The sequence below is a fragment of the Tenrec ecaudatus genome, unplaced genomic scaffold, assembly GCF_050624435.1.
Source record: "Tenrec ecaudatus isolate mTenEca1 unplaced genomic scaffold, mTenEca1.hap1 Scaffold_2050, whole genome shotgun sequence".
Classification (NCBI taxonomy): domain Eukaryota; kingdom Metazoa; phylum Chordata; class Mammalia; order Afrosoricida; family Tenrecidae; genus Tenrec; species Tenrec ecaudatus.
The window spans coordinates 23,908-39,540 of record NW_027458305.1 but is presented as its reverse complement, the minus strand read 5'-3'; the positions used below and the strand labels follow the sequence as shown (position 1 = coordinate 39,540).

The 15,633-nt window shown below is 36.6% G+C and overlaps 1 pseudogene; it reads right to left on the bottom strand.

Moving 5' to 3' along the window:
- Positions 1-4,766: 4,766 nt before the first annotated feature.
- LOC142436300 (ribosome biogenesis protein BRX1 homolog pseudogene) lies at positions 4,767-5,785 on the bottom strand (annotated as a pseudogene).
- Between the last annotated feature and the right edge of the window lie 9,848 nt (positions 5,786-15,633).

Sequence of the window (15,633 nt, the reverse complement as noted above, 5' to 3'; positions counted from 1 at the left end):
CTTAAAGAGTTTGACCGTGTTCTGCATTCTCAATTTGATGAGATGTGCTATCAAGATGTATTGTCAATTACTAGTGGTTAGAAATTTGGATAAAAAGATGATTTTGAGTTTGGAAAAGATGGCTGTGGTGATGGAAACAATGTTGGAGATCATATGATAGAATTTTGTAATACCAGTGATACATTTTGAGTCAAATGGGGTCAAACCTGTCCTCCTGCATCAGCGTCTATAATACTCTATGCACGGACATTGCCAGTGGATAAGACAGCCCAGAGGGATACTGCGTGGTTTAAAACCGGAACAGATGTGGTTGGGGTTTTGTTATTTCCGTATACTTTTTCAAACTCTATGCTCAACATACAATTTTTGAAAATTGAACTATATGGATGAGAACCTGAAATCAAAATCGCCAGTTCCAACTCTTTGCTACATAAATCCGAACAAAACACTGCCTGGTCTTGCACCATGCTCATAATTGTTCTTACACTTGAACCTGCTGTTGCAGCCACTGTGTTGATCCATCTTGAGCAAGGCCTTCTTTTTCACTGGCCCTCTACTTTAGGAGACGGGCTGTTCTCTGGGAACTGGTCTCTCCTGACAACTTGTCTAACGTACTTGAGACAAAGTTTAATCATCCTTGCCTCTAAGGAGAGTTCTGGCTCTACTTCTTCCATGATAAATCTCTTTGTTCTTTTGCCACTTTCAATCTTTGCCAGCATCATAATTCATATCCAATGTTTATTCTTTGGTCTTCCTTATTGAACACCAAACTTTCACTATTATATGAGATGACTGAAAATATGACGAGTCAGGCGCACCTTAGTCCACAAAGTAACACCCTTGCTTTGCAACACTTTAAAGAGGTTTTGTGCAGCAGATTGACCTAATGCACGTGTCCTTTGATTTCTTAATTGCTGTTTCCATGAGCATTGTTTGCAGATTCAAGCAAGATAAAATTCTAGACAACCTTTTCTTTATTTATCATGATGCTACCTATTGGTCCCATCATGAGGAGTTTGGTCTTCTTCACATTGAATTGTAATCCCTACTGAAGGCTGACTTGATCTTCATCAGCAAGTGCTCCTCACTTTCAGCAAGCAAAGTGGTGTCATCTGTACATCACAGATTGTTAATAAGCCACCGCCTTCTTCCTGTAATCCAGCTCCTCTGATGATTTGCTTAGCATACAAATTGAGTAAATATGGCTGGTGGACACAACCCCAATGCACATCTATCCTCACTTTTAGTTATGCGGTATTCTCTTGATCTGTTTGTAAAAGAGCTCCTTGATCCAGGTACAAGTTCCACAGGCGCATGACAAAGTGCTCTGGAATTCCTATTCTTTTTAAGTCTATCCTTAGTTTGTTGAGATCTAAATAGTTGAACGCCTTTCCATAGTCAATAAAACGCAAGTAAACATCTTTTTGGAAATCTCTCATTTCATCCAAGATTCATCTGATATCAGCAATGATATTACTCGTTACATGCTCTCTTCCAAGTTGGACCTGAAGCTCCCTGTTGATATTCTGCTGCAACTGTTGTTGGACGATATTCAGCAAAATTTTACTTGTATGTTATATCAATGATCTGGTTCTATAATATGAGCATGTCGCCTTTCTTTGGAATGGGTACAAATATGGATCTCTTCCAGTCAGTTGACCAAGTAGCTGTTTACTAAATTTCCTGGCATAGACCAGTGAGTGCTTCTATGCTTCGTGAGCTTGTTGAAACATTTTAATTGCTATTCTATTGACTATCCTGGAGCCTTGTTTTTGGTTAAGGCTCTCAGTGTAGCTTGAACTTCTTTCTCTAGTAACTTTGATTCTTGTTTATATGCTACCTCTTGAAATGGTTGCGTGTCAACTAGTTCTTTTTGGTACAGCGACTGTATCACTCAATATTTTGGCCATAGAATCTTTTAGAATTTCATCTTGAGGCTTGATTTTTTTTCTTGAGTTCTTTCCATTTAAGATATGCTGAATGTGTTATTCATTTTGTATATTTCATTATAATATTTTACTTTGTCTTCTCAATCTGCCATTTGAAATGTTCTGTTTAACTCTTTGACTTTCTAAGCCCCGCCCCCATTTGCTTTAGCTACTCTAGGATTAAGAGCAAATTTCAGAGTCTCTTCTGACATTCACTTTGATCTTTTCTTCTTTCCTATGCTTTTAATGATCTTTTGCTTTCTTCATGAATGATGTTGTTTTCTTTTATTTTTTTGAAGTTGACAAAGATGTTTTTACTTGACTCCACAATCAACACCCATGGAAGCAGTAGTCAAGAAGTCAACTACAATATTGCTTTGCGCAAATCTGCTGCAGAAGTCCTCTTTACATGTTAAACGAGATAAGTAAATCACCTTGAGGACTAAAGTGCTCCTGACTCACAAAGTCATTATATTTTCATTGATTTATACCCAGCTGAAAATCAGGCAATGAAGAAAACTCAGAGCAGAATTCCTGGCTTTGAATTATAGTGTTGGTGAAGCATATTGAGCGTAATATGCAGTCCTATAAGAACCCTCGGATCTCTTTTGGAGGAAGTCCAGTCAGAATACTCCTTGGATGTGCGAGTGACAAGGCTTCACCTCCCATACTTTGGTTATATCATCAGGGGTGAGCAGTCTTTGGAAACGAACACCATGCTTGGTAAAGAATAGTGCAATGAAAGAGCACAAACCCTCCAGGAGATAGATAGGCACGATGATGAATGATGTTCTTGATGTTGTCTCAGCAACTCAGGTCTCATCGTTCATGTTGTGTTCAATGTATCAAATCTGTCCTTGCGATATTCTCAGGTGGGATCTACTCAAGTCCTATTTTGGCTCTGGTGGACTTGTTTAATTTCTGCTTCACAGTCAAATTACATATAAACAAATGATGTCCTGTTTTACAGTCATTCCCTGGTCTGGCTTACCTGCTAATATTGAGCTTCCTCCTTGTTTCTTCTTACAGATGGAATCAATTTTGTTTCCTACATATTCCATATGGAGAAGTCTATGTGGACAGTCACTTTTTATATTGAACAATGGTATTTGCTTTGAAAAAAATATATTTGCATTGGTCTTGCAAAAGTCTCTAATGCAATCTCTAGCATCATTTCTATACTGTTCCTTCTTCTCGGCTTCTAACTTTTGTGATCCAATTTCCAATAATAATCAATGCATCTTGATTGCATAATTAACCAAGTTCAGAATGAAGAGTTGGTAGAAATCTTTAATTTCTGCATCAGTAGCATTAGTGATTGGTGTATAAATTTGAATAATAATTATCATAAATATTTGTGTATAAGTGGAGTTTTTCGGCACATTTTAATGCCATTTTTGTGGTAAAATTAGGTGCCTCGGCTGATATTCGGGTCAGCTTATACTGAAGTATATATAGTATATTGACTTATTAACTTGCATTTGGATAGATATTATGCTATCACAAACAGCAGTGAAATGTCCTTTTTGACAATAAATCAGACACCATTCCTCTTGAATCTATCATTCCCAGCATCATAATTCATAAGATTTTTTCATTCAAAATGGCTAATACCAGTCCATTTCAGCTCACTAAAGCCTAGACCATCAATCTTTATGTGTTTCCTTTCATTTTTCACAACTTCTGAATTTCCTAGCGTCGTAGTCTATGCATTCCAAGTTCTGATGATGACCAATGGCATTTGCGGTGCTTCCTTCTCATTTTGGGTCAGAGCCCATCAGCAAGTCCAAGTCCCAAAGGCTTTGCTCCTGTAAGCCTTTTCTCCATCCGTGTCATGATGACCCACCCTGCTTTGAGAAGCCAGGGCCTCATGACCCTGCATTGGCACCACACCGAGGCTGCATCACTGGGATGACTCATAGAAGTGATTGTGAATGCAGCCTGACCCTGGCAGTGTTTCCGTCTTCTGTCCATAATGTTTCCATGCGCTGGAACCAATGTGATGTCCCCTAGCACTAATCTGAGTCTTTGATATTCCAGAGAGTTGTGACTCTTTTCAGCATTTATTCACTTCCTTCTTTTCCTTCTTATGTAAATGACGCGGCTATTTCAGCCTACTGGCCTAGAAGAAGTTGTGGAGGTGGTGCACACCATGGGATGGGTACCATCTTTTCCTTACCCAAAAACACCTCTCCCTATTCCTTTTGAGGACCTTCCAGCTGATGACAGTCTGCTGCTGCTGTACAACACTTCGGAAAGCCCCCAACGGGAGTTAGACGTGGCCCGGGAGATCTCTTCTCCCCTTCACTCTTTTGGTCTCATCAAACCAGACCCATGCTTTTCTGTTCGCTTTGTTTTTATGTCTAGACAATGCAAACAGTACCTCCAGGAACCCAGTTTATTATGATTGGAATGTTGTCACCACTAAGAACGTAAGGCTTTGGGGTTACTTTTGAATATTCTGAATAGAATATTTTTAACTTTTTTATTAAAAATTACTGTGAATTAGGTGAAGGTTTACAGAGATGGTCATAGTTTTACATACAATGAGTCATACACCTTATGATTAAAATAATCCACTCCAATCCCCTCAGTATTTCATCATGTATCCCATATCCCCTGTTCAGACTCAGAGCTGAAGCTTTCGTGGGGATCCCACCTGATCTTTCCAAGAGGTTAACCTGTTTGTTTGTTTTTGAGTTGTGATACCATTTTATTTAGAAACATACCGACACCATTAAATCCATACAAAATGATTCTGGTATTTCATTTTTTTCTTTAAAATTGCATGAGTTACACAGCTCTGGATAATGGAAATATTAACACTCTGAATGTAAATTAAATACAAAACAACTGGACTCCTTTCGCACCCCCACTGCTCATCTTCTGTGGCATTTTTCGTTGCCTTTTGTAGATCTTTTTCTTCCTGGTTTTCAATCCCACCCGGGGCTCTGATTTCACCCACTCAATTTTGATGGACTTTTCCTCGGCTGGGGGTTGAGCACATCTGCAGGGGACCATGGGCAGCTCAGTCGTGGGCTCTTTCTTTCTCCGTTTCTGCACCTCCTCCCTTGCTGTCGTGCTTTGTATTTTGCAGCTGTGATGGATTTCTTGATACGGCTGCGTGTTTGGTGACTGAATAGGGTTTTCCTATGAAGTTGGTGCTCTGAGCCTTCCCTGGAAAATCTGGATAAAGTTTAAGACAAAACGTTCCCTATCTCTACCAGAGCAGCATCTTCCTCTATAATCTGGAAATTCTGCACCCATAACCGATTATCCACAATGCTGAAAGCAAACACATGATTCATAAAGGGCTGACAAGGAGGTCAGCTGGGGCGACAGTGGGGCATCCAGAAGATCTGAATTTAGCAGTCTTTTAACAAAGTATCCTGTGGGATTCATCCAATACAGGGTCAAGACACAAAAGGGGCCGAGAAACCTGCAAACAGCTTCCAGTCAACTTGAGTTCAGCTAGGGTATGATTATTCTGAACAAGGAATTTAGCAGATGGTCCGTGAGGTGAATTTGAAAGCCACATATAAAGATGCTGCTTTTTCTTGGCCTCAAAATAGATGCACTTATTAGTTTTTCATTTAGTAGGCCTCATTAATCACGAATAACTTATCTTTATGATCTATTTTAGTATCTGCTTTTGAACGAGGCATCACCATTCTTAAATCTTGCATTAAGCATCTTGTTCTGAAATTTACTCCTCTGGAAGAATAGATGAGAACTTGATCCTTATTCTTCCACTTGCCCTTGCTGACAGGGCCTGGGATATGGTCTATGTATTCCTCTTGTGCCTCCTTTGCAGTGTCATGCTGCTTAGCCGGTGATGGGACATCTTTTTGGTTCCATTTTCATGTCTTGGCTTGGATGACCAGGTTTCCATGCCATCTAATATGATCTTTTTAATGCTTTTGAATTATGTTCCACATTTTCCACTCGTCATGTTCATGACATCCTACTGTGATGCTGCTCAGAGCAGTTGATAGTGGTCAACAAACATGCACCATCTACGTGTTTTGGTCTTAGAATGTTTACATGATCCATTAGTCCATCAGATGAATTATTTCTGTGTTTTTATTTTTATCACTCTTTTTTTGTTTTGAATTTGGTTCAATGTAAACACATTGTTCACAATTAAGATGCTGGAATCGTTCTGAATTAGGAGGCACCACTTCTATTAAAGAGTTCAAGGGCGGTGGACAATTGGAGTACAACTAGAGAGTCAAAGTGAGGGCAGATGGTTATGATCTTGTTTTAATCCCTAACCTAACCCTAACCCTAACCCTCACCCTCATCCTAGCCCTAACACAACTCTAATTGGCTATGATCTTATAACCAGAGGTTGGAATTGGATTTGTGTGTTGTAACAAAGATTGGTTTTGTGTATGTGTATGTATGTATGTAATAATTTTCAGTTATACCGAGCTAGACTCTAAGACAGAATTTTGAATATTATAATATTCCGTTATAATAAAGAGAACCACCATTATTTTCTAATGAAATAAAAATAATTTCTGAGTTGCTCATCTGCTACCTGAGAGAAATTCTGGGAAGGAGGTATTAAGAACCATAGTCCTATCATCTTCCTTACCAGAACACTAACTTCCAAGGGGAAGGCCTAGCTCAAGTTCAAGGTGGAACACCTATATCAAAGTCTTTTTTTTCTTATTTCTAAGACATACTTTATCAGCATATATCTAGGTTCCCCCCTTATTTTCTTGATTCTATTACCAAAATAATACCTTCAGTCAATCTTCTTTCCCGCTGTCTCATATAAATCTGTTTTCTTCCACAGAGTCTCTTTTAATAACACCTATCATTCTATAATTTATACATTTTGCTTGTGTACTTTGCTTATTATCTGTCTCCCTCATGAAACTGCAAGCTTGATTAAAGCAGGGAGTTTCATCTGTTGTGTTTACTACCGTTTCTCCATGGTTTTGAACAATGATGGCACACGGTAGATGCCTACTAAATATTTGTTGAAAACATCCCTTAATGAACCATGATGTCTGATGTTCAACTTAAAGCTGCTTTCTGTTCTTTTGAAACCTTCAATAACTTTTTTTTGCACACACAGCTTGAGGAATGAAGGCAGAAACGCAGGATAAAACTACAGGGTGAGCGTTATCTAGAAGGAATGTAGGCAACCTCAATCTAGTTCTTAGGAGGTAAGGCAACTGGGGTTTGGAATTTCCTGAGCACCTGGCTTGGGATTCAAATAATTTTATTTGAGTATTAATTTTAATTATTGAGTATTAATTTTAATAAAATTCAAATAATTTTATTTGAGTATTAAAAATATATTTGAGTATTAAAATATATTCCAATTGGGTAGGGCAGTGGAGTGCGTATGTAGCACAATGATATTGCAAGAAAGTCTTGGGTAAAGAGAAAAAAATATTTTTAAAATATTCAATAAAAAGCAAAACTGTTAATAAGTTAAGTGAAATTCACAGGAAAAAAGGAAGCAAAATGAGTTTCGTTTAAGGGAAGAGACATATTATATCACTACTTGTGTCATTCTCAATATTACTGTGTGATAGTTTCTCAAAACTGGGGTGATTGGCATGATTGAAATAACTCACCTGAGTCTGAATCGAGGCTTCATTGATTACTATTTAGCTACCTATTTACTTTTTGACTACTATCTACTTTGTTTTCTATTTTGCCTTCAGAAGTGTACTGCCTGCTGTTTGGAGCCTTCTGACATTCCTGGAACATTTAGAACCTGAATAGCCAACAATGGAGGAGTCAAGGATGCTATTTGCAACAAAATGTGTGTTTGCCAGAGTGGTCTTGCAGGAGTATTTGAGCAGCATGCCTCAGCACGGTTATCCAGGGAGATGTTTCAGAGGATCACTTTCTAGGTTGGAGGGTGGATTAGCTAACCTTGCACTGTTCAATTTGCTGTTTTCCTATACATAATCCCTAATCCTGCCATCGCGCTCACCTTCTTCTTACCCCACTTTTCTATATAACTGTTCATCTCTCTCTCAGAATGTCAGAACATTGAGTTTCTTTTCCTGGGCTCTCTATTTCCCTTTTGACCTCTTAGTTTTACTCTGAATAGAGGATTGGAATTTTATTCTATGGCTCTTCCTTGATGATGTTCTGTGTGCACTTCACTGATATATGAGAAACACAAAACTTCAGCATAAAATTTCCTAGTTTGTGAGTCAACAGTGAAGGATAGGTACATAATGCAGCAACTTTTAGATACATAAAAACACTATTATTATTTCATACTGCTTGGTAACGTTATTCTCTTGTATACATTTTCAAAATTTAACTTTTGAGATGTGTTTTCTTCCCCAGTCAATGCAATACCTTTTCTGTTTTGTCACCTAATTTTTCAATCACTGACTTCCAGCTGATAATAGAAGAGAATGAATAATACTCCAGGTGTGTGCTAGATTCTGTGTTTGTATTGCAATAGTAGAAACTACTTGTACATAACGATAGTAGACCATTTCTCTAAACTGAGGGTTATTTAAGTTATTTGTATTTGTGATGTGACACATCTGCAGTATACCTCTGTAACAAGGAAATACTGAATTTATTGTAAAATTTCTTGATGAGGTATAGTATAATTCAATTTTGGTGTAAGTGCATACAATAGTTTATTCCTGTAAGTGATACAGAGAAAATATCTAAATATTGAGTAAATCCTTGTAATTTTTATGTTCACCGCTTTGTCAAAAAGATGTTATCTTCCCAGCAGCATCATGTTATCAAAGATGCAAACTTTAAATCAACAGTTGTTACACCTCCAGCAAGTCATGAATGTTTTCTGATTTATAGCAATCATTCTTTTTATATCTTTTCTCAGTCAAGCTGGGGCATTACAGTTATTTTCATGTAAAAGATCAAAACACTGTGGCTTACTGGTTCAAATAATCCACACCCAGTACTTTTAAAATTAATTGGCTATTGAAATAAATGTGACTTGAGGGCTCTTTTGATTAATAACATAAATATTGTTAACAAATACAAGGTAGAGACATTTACATAAGAATAAAATAGAAGATAACATAGACATAATGAAAAGAATCCTTTTTATGATTTATATTATAATGATATGCCAATAAAATATGACCATAAAAGCTGAAGAAATTTGTGGTATTTCAGGAGAGAAATATTACAGTTTTGTTTTTTGTTGGTTTTACATTCTCTTTTTTAAAAATCCACTTTGCCTAAATCAAACAAAGAAGGTTACCTTTTGGTGAATTTGCATAAATAATACTTTGAAGTTACAAACTACAGTACGCTAAAACTGACCTTATAGATCATAAAATTGTTTGCCCAAATTAATAATAATTAATCTGTTTCGATTTATAGTAAATTACAAGTGTAAATTACATACTGTATGAAAATATTTTCTATACAGCAGCTAACAGTTCTGGAAAGAACTTTTTGGAGCTAAATACTATTGCGTACTGATGATTCTGACTTACAGAGTCATGTGAGAGTAAAACTGTGCCACCCTCCTGGGCTGTAACCTTTATGGGAACAGAACAGCTGGTCTTTTCTTCTACGGAGCCTCTGGTGGGCTGAACCACCGAGCTTTCAGTTAGCAGCAGAGATCAGACTACTTTACCATGATAGCATCGGGGTTCCTAAGCACTATTATTGGTTCTATGTCATTGATGAGAAAAGTGAAATCCAGTGTCTGGGCCAGGGTCCAAGTCCTAGGTTGTTAAAACCTAGGTTTTTAAATCCAGAATTAAAAAACAGGATTTTGACTCATCTGAAGGAATAATTGAACAAACATAACCCTTAAACATTTTATTATACTGGCTTTGACTACAGTGTCTTAGAAAAAACTGGGAGAGTCTGATTGAAATGAAAAGAAAAGAGCTTTTATTGAGAGAGGCGTCAATTTACAGAGGATTCTTAACTGAGACAAGGGGGAGACAATTCACAGTGTTTATATATGGAGTTTTAATAAAAATTCAACAATTGGTAGATATTTAAGTAATAGTTACAAAATTGGGTGATAGTGTATCTGATTGGAAGATTATACACAGTTTCTAAAGTGTTTTTTTTTTTGTTGTTGCTGTTTTTTTCTTTTTACAAAGTGATCATTGCATTGGGTACATTTGGCCTTCAATCATGAGAACTTCCCCTGCCTGCATGGCTGCAGGGTGGACATACATAATTCTAAAGTTTCTTTTGGGTAAGCATCTTTTCTGAGAAGTGTTTTGGACATTGCTTCCTAAGCGGCAAACAAAACTTTTCAGTAAGTAATGGAGAATTAAGATCTGAAGTTGCTTACTGAGTGATTTTCTCAAGATAGAATAGAAATTACAGGAATGAAACACTTCCTTCCTGGTGCAGAGGTTATATTTGATTTGAAACAGAATTGTTAGCCTTGACCTTACCAGAGTCACCCTCCTACATTAAGAACCCTAAATTAATTAGAGTTGCTCTCCTCCAGCAGGGAAGCACGTTTGCCAAACCCACACCAAGAACCGACCGGCCGAAGAAGCCAATGTAGAAATGGCCATGTTTTTTACCAGGGAGACCTAAAAATGTGGTTTAATTATACTCAAGAAGAAGAAGCAAAAATTACAGGTAGAGGGATAACAGTTCTAGTTATTTTCCAAACTAATTTTAGCTTGCTTGTGGAGTCCTATGCACATTGCAATTGTGCTTAACATTCTCTCCAAGGCCACTTATTGTCAACAATCAAGAATCACACTTTGGACACATTTCTCGGGCTCGAATAAGACAACTTCATAACGTGGTTACGTTCTTGATAGAAGTGCTTTCTCAACACATTGATTGGTTTATTTTATTTATCAAACACACTAGTAACGTAGTAACTGTGTGCTAGCTACTGTTGTAGGAACTTTGACATATTCGATTTTTGAGATAAATTCTATTATTGTCTCATTTTATGATTAAGATGACTGAAGCATAGCTTAAATAACTTGCTCCCATAAAACGTAACCGGTGAATGGTAGAGATTGGACAGAAAACGGGTTGCATTCACAATCTGTACTCTTAACCACACTACATTAGGATTCTCTGTATCACCCCACTATTGCTACATTGTTGCATTTGGCAAACCACCTCCAAACGTCACGATTCAGCACAAGGATGCTCTCTTCTTGTTTACAGATCTTCCGTTTCAGTCAGGTTTACATGACTTCAGACGGGCGCAGCTGATGGCTCTGCTTTCAGTTCTAATCCAGGCTCCTCACCAGACTCTCAGCTAGGGCCCAGTCTATTCCATATGTGTGTGCAGAGAGGTTCACGCCCACGAGGAGCAGAAACAAGGGCAAGCTCTTCTCAGGTAGATCACCAGAGGACCAAGCTAAACTTAATAAGTACATTAACTCGCCTTTAGAGTGAGGCATGTATTAGCTAACACGACTTTACGCTAGTGAATTAGAGACATTCTCACTCTACATTTGTTTAATACAAGAAGAGCTTGTTGCTCCGCAGCACGCCATATGAGCAGACTTCCTCAAGCGTATTTGTGGATTCAGCTAGGCCTCCATGTATCCTGGCTATTCCTTCCTCTAGCAATCAGACATTGTTCCGTCATAAGGGAAGGTACAGAAAGAATGGGATTTGGCCCTGACGGTAGCATCCTTTAATTCTCTGTATTACATTGGCTAGAACTCAGACACATCGTTCCTAACTCTGAGGGAGAAAGGAAAATGAACTAGAGTTTGTGCTCCAAGAGGGTATTGGGTTTAGTTAGCATCTAGCCAATTTTGAACATGCAAAACGAATCACGTGATTATACAACAATGAGCAGATATCTGTCTACACTTGTTCTTCATGCTATAGCAGCATTAAGTGCATTAGAGAGGTACCTTAAATCCCTTACTAAAATGAAGACAGAATATTAGCATAAAATCAAATCTTTAGGATAATAAATTCAACAAACTACTAGGGGTTTTTTGTTGGTAGTTGGGTGGGCAGGGTGGTCTTATAAAAGTAAGAAGTCACCAGCCACCTCTTTGAATCCCTAGTTCACACTATCATGTAAAAATGAACTTGGAGTATGAAAATCCATAGTTTGCACCAGAGTGAAACAGTTAAAAATGTGTAAATGTGAGTTTTTGAAGTCTCAAAGCAGTTTGTGTCTTCTGAGAAAAATATTTTGAGAAGACATTGTTTTTTCCTAGAGCCATAAGAAACAGACATTGATCTTTGGTTTTTATGAAAGTACACTGCCTTTCTGCAGACTCTCAACTACATCACATCTTCCAAAATTAATCTTCCACCATTTTTTTTGTCAATCGTGACCAGTTAACACTCCATATCATTATTTAACCTCATGGTTTTTCTTTTCCTTTTTTGTATTCAGAAAAATAAAATTATTCATACGAGACAGATGGAAGATTAAGGATTAAATCTATGCTTCTCTACTGCCAAATTGAACCCCATTTTGAGTCAGAGCACCAGCTACACAGTGAACACAAGTATTCAATGAAGGAAGTTATTCACGATATGACTGGCCCATTACTAATGCAATTACTATAGCACTTGTTGCAATGACTACGAGTTCAATTACGTTACAGCAAAATGACTCCGAAACACAAAATGGATATTTCTGGTCTCGTTAGTTGCAGGAGGTTGGAGCACCTAAATCACATCATGTAGCTGTCACTTTTCAATAATTATTTATGTCAGAGGTATTATCGACTGATAAATCCAGTTATTCCTTGCTCCCCTGAAAACACTTAGCATATTGCTTTTTTGTCTCTCATTTTTGACAAGTACTTTTTGTGTCAAAAACAGATTATGTCACAGTATAAATCACTGCTTCAACCTCTGCATGCATTATTTTCTTAATGGAGATAAAATCTGTTATATTCTTTTAAAGTTAAAAAAACCATAAAACACAACAATTTTTAAAAAGAAATGTCTGTTACTTCACATCCTAAACATTTAGCTTGATATATATAATTTGCTTTACCTACTGGTTATGCCACAAATATAATTGAACTTTGGATGAGGTCTTTTTGTGTCTGTGAGAATAACAAGGACAACACTAATAAGAATCCCTGCTTTAATCGATTTTGTTATTTTCATGGGAATGCCCGTATTTTGTTCCTACCAAAAGAAATCTTGCAATGTTAAAAAAACCCAATTTACGTGTTTTTCTTTCTTTTTGGGTGTTTATTAGGTTTAGGTAGCCCTGCAAAGTAGTCTTGTATTTTTCTTTCTATTTTAAGTAACGTGTTGGTTCCTAGGAAGAACTAGTCTCCAGAGTTGAAACAGCTGGGGCTTCAATATCCATATTTTTAAGCTGAAATAGCACCGTAAGAGCATTGCGGCTAGAAAAGAAGGAAATAAATCAGCCTGTGAGATGTTATCATTCACTTTACATCGTGCAAAACAAATACAGCTGCCATATTCTAACATCCACCATAGATAGATTGAAAATGTATATCATTATTTAACATGGTGCAATGAGGGAGAGGGCGAGAGCATCTATGGCTTTGAAAGTACAGTATTTTGGTAATATGTCTTATTAAAGCAAAGTAAATTGGCTACTGGATGGTAAAATTGCAAAGAGGTTATCAAAGTGTTGAATTGTAGAGACTCAAAATTATATGAATTTAGGAGTGGAGAAGATTTCGCTGTTTATTAATCTCTGAAATAGGTTGTAACACCATGTAACATTTTAAAAAATATGAAGAGGTATCACTAGGCTTCTATTGATTTTTCTTCTTAATACCTCTGGGGAAAATGACTGTTTCCTTTGGAGAAATGCTCTCTCCTCGTTCCCTTTCATCTGTATGTTCAGGGTCTTTGCTATTGGGGAGTGCCGCTGGCATTTCTGACGTCAGTGGCTACTGTCAGAAGAGTAGCTCACCCCGTGAACTAAGCCTAGTGATTCACCTTTTCTATGAACAATGCACGTGATTCAAGCCTGGACCATTTCCCCCCTGTTATTTACCTGTAATCTCTAAGAACATCTTGTGTCATGAGCTACTTCTCCTATTTTTTTCCTATTAAAATTTTCATAGTTTTATAGTTTCTATTTACTTCTCCGCTACATTTTGAGTTGTTTTTTTGCACTGTGTATGAGGTTTAGGGCAAGATTCTTCTTTTTTGTTGATGTTACTATTTTCTTCTAATTCAATGGCCCATTATCCTAGTACTGTTTTTATACATTTTCATTTCAATCCATTATTTAACTATTAAATATTTTCCAACATCTGTCAAAATCAATTAGTCATTTTTATAGCATTCTGTTTCTGGGTTCTTTATTGATCTTGATATCTTTCTCTGTGTCTGCAACATGTCATCTTAATTACACTGGCTATGTAGGAAGTCTTACAATTAAGTGAAATAATTCCTCCTGCTTTATTCTCATTTGTCACACTTGCTTTGACTCTTCAGGATCCTTCCCCTTTCCAAACATATATTATAATGAGCTTACTCATATCCAGAAAACAGTCTTCTGGAATTTTGATTGGTATTGTTTTAATTCTATAGGTCAATTTTTGGAGAATTGACATGATTATTGGTTGAAACTTTTGATATTAAAACATTAGATGTCTCTTCATTGATTTATTGAATTAGTATTATATAATTCTGAGAATACAGACTCTATACATGGTTTATTATCGTAATTATTATTTCCTATTTTGTTGTTTTAGATATTTTACATGAACTAATTTTGATATTTTTTATTCCAATTCATTATTACTAGTTCATAAAAATACATTCTTTTAATTGATCATGTGGCCTGTAACTTTGCTAAACACCAGTTCTAACAGGTCCTTTGTAGATTCTTTGAGATATTTTTACATTAAAAATATTTCACCTCTGAAAAGGGTTGGTTTTATGCCTCCTGCTGTGTTTTTATGTTTTTTAAAAAAAATTTCTCCTTCCTTTCTTTGCCATATTTTCTGTCTAGGGCTGATTAAAGTAGAAATTCTTATCCTTTCCCCAACTTTTGGGATGAAGCATTTAGGTTTGCATCATTAAATACAATGTTAGCTACAGATTTTTGTATATAACTCTTATCAGGCTAAGGGAATTGTTATATGTTCCTATTTTATTAAGAATTTTTATCTAGAATGCCTGTTGAATTTTAAAAAATGCTGCTCTGCACTAATTGATCGAATCATCTGCTGTTTTCTTTAAGGCTGCTAATCAGATGTATTCTATTGATTGATTTCTGAATGTTGAACTGCATTTGCATTCTCTGATGCACTCCACCTGACTTTCCTATTCGTCAGTTTATATATTGCTGAAATTGGTATATGGATATTTCTGAGAGTGTTTGTATTTATGTTCATGAGGTCTGTTTATCTGTTTCAGTTCTCTTGAACTCTTTGCTCGTTTGCTAGCAGGGGAATGTTGGCATCATAAGATGAACAGAGAAGTGTTCCCATTGCCCCTATAATTTGGAAAGTTGTGTAGAACTGGTGATAGTCTTCATTAAAAGGTTGATATATTTCACTGATATATACCAGTGAAATGGGGTTCTGGAGACATTTTTGGTTTTACTAATTTATTTTAATTCTCTCTAAGCACAAGATTTTTCTCATTTTTGGATTAATATTAAAATGACCACAAATATATTTTCTAGCTCCAGTCTCATAGATTCTGATTCAATAGGTAAAAGTAAAAACCATAACCCTGTATTTTTAGTAATCATTGGTTTCAGTATTCTAGAATCCTTACTATAGATTAATATGTCTGACTATGTGCACAT